The sequence below is a fragment of the Pteronotus mesoamericanus genome, unplaced genomic scaffold, assembly GCF_021234165.1.
Source record: "Pteronotus mesoamericanus isolate MK-2021 breed Mesoamerican mustached bat unplaced genomic scaffold, CSHL_Meso_final contig_100, whole genome shotgun sequence".
NCBI classification, from domain to species: domain Eukaryota; kingdom Metazoa; phylum Chordata; class Mammalia; order Chiroptera; family Mormoopidae; genus Pteronotus; species Pteronotus mesoamericanus.
Window position 1 is genome coordinate 18,098,294 of NW_026554999.1, and position 2,086 is coordinate 18,100,379.

The 2,086-nt window shown below is 46.3% G+C and overlaps 1 pseudogene; it reads left to right on the top strand.

Annotated features, from left to right (window-relative positions):
• The first annotated feature begins 1,548 nt into the window (after positions 1 to 1,548).
• On the top strand, positions 1,549 to 1,865 carry LOC129079182 (DNA-directed RNA polymerase III subunit RPC10-like; annotated as a pseudogene).
• Positions 1,866 to 2,086: the final 221 nt, after the last annotated feature.

Below are 2,086 nucleotides of genomic sequence, written 5' to 3' on the forward strand. Positions count from 1 at the left end.
TAGATCTCATCATTCCTCCTTCCCAGGAGCCCCACATCCAATGATGGATCTATAAAAGGCACATCCTGGCCCCAACACAGCACAAATCTAAAGAGGTCATCCTAACTTTACAGACCCCCATGGGATTAGCCAGGTCCTTTACGGAGACTGTATTGTGGCCCAGCTTCTCCCTCTGCACAGTCCTTTTTCCTTCCCTTTTCTTCTCCTGGCATTGAGCCTAAGAGCATCCCTAATCAACTTGTATGCTAAACTCCATTTCAGAATCTGCTTTCCAAGAACCCATCTTGACACACTGGATTGAATTATAGCCATGAGGAAACTAGACCTATGGAAGAAGCTGGGGTCAGGTGGGTTCAGCCATGGAGGGAGAGCAGCTGAAGGAGATGGGTCATTAGATAAGGTATAGACTCTGGACCTGGACACCGGGATTCCCTCCACCCTACAGCAGCTCTCTGCCCTATTGTGATCTTGCTTGCAACTCCAAAGCCGAAGGGGGAGAGGGTATGTAATTATTGCTGTTCCAAACTGTGATCTTTTATCACTGCTTAAAACCATGCTATGTGTTCTGGAGGATCGATCTCTCCCATTCCTCATAGCCACTATCCAAATCTTTCTCCCTTTTTCTTAGACTTGGTCCACTCTCACTTCCCTTGCTCTCAGAAGATTATCATGCCTTTTATCTTACAGGGAAAAATAAAAATGAAGCCTTCTCTGGGGCCTCCATTGGTTTTCCTTTTCATTCTTGTTACCCTGTCGTCAGCTCCTTCCCTCCAGCCCAAGGAAGAAGTGGCTCTCCCCAAGTAGGCCCTGAATCTTGTCTCTTTCTGCCTCAGAGATCTCTCTGTGCCAAGCATCATACCCCTTCTCCCTCAGGGGACTTACCTTCTTCCTCTGTCTTTCTACCTTCCCATGGGCACATAAACATGCTCGGGTCTTTCAGATCTTGAAAAATGCACTGCAACCTTAGTCATTCCATGCTTTTAAACTACTGGTCCTTCCATTCACCCATCCATCCACTCAACAAAGTGTAATCGAACACCTACTATGTGCCAGGCACTATCCTAGGTGCAGAAATACAGCAGTGAACAAAAGAAAGCCCTGACTCTCATAGAACTTATATTCTATGAAGAGAGAGAGAGAACAGATAATATTGACAGAAGGCAAATAAGAGCTAAGTAGAAAAATCAAGCAGAGTAAAGGAGTTGGGGATGACTGAGGATCGGGGAGTGGGTATCACTTTATATGGGGTATTTAAGGAAAGCCTCCCTGATGAGGTAAAATCTGAACAGAGACCTGGAGAAAGTAAGGGAATGAGCTATATGGATATTGGGAGAAAGGGTGCTCTAGTCAGGAGGAATAGCAAGTACAAAGATCCTGAGAAAAATTGCCCTGGCGTATTCCATGAAGGGAATGTAGAATAAAGGAAGAAAGGGGGGCAGTGTGCAGGAGATGAGATTGAAAGAATAGCAAGGGGCCAGGTCATGTAAGGCTTTATAGGCCAATTTAAAGACAGCTTTGGCGAGAGCCTGCAGAACCGAGTCATCTGTCATGTTGCTCTTCTGCCCAGGCTGTGGCAATTGGCTCATCATGGAGGAGGGACGGTGCTGTCACCCTTTCACCTGCAACACCTACCCCTATGTATACAACATCACCCGCAGGGTTACAAATTGGAAGTATCCAAAGTTGCAAGAATTGGAATGTGCTTTGTAGAGCAGCTGCCTGGGAGAATGTTGCCTCGACTGCAGAGCTGTGTCCCAAATGTGAACATCTTCATGCTTATTTCATACAGCTTCTGACCCACTTGGCCAATAACCATCTTTTACAAGTGCTTCAATGCTCAGTGTGAACACCACTGGAGGGACTAGAGCCAGGCTGGTGCAGCTGTAGTCAGTGTCTGTTTACCTTATTCCTCAGAGTGGATTCCCTGCTGGGAGCAAGCACTGTGTGTCCTGAAGGTCTTTTCAGTTATGGCAATCTAACCTTTTTAGGGTTGTTGGCCAGGGTGTCAGGAAATGGATAACCTACCTACCAATCAGTGGATGAGCTCATTAATGTCCAGAGAGATTTTGTGTGTGGGATTATCCAC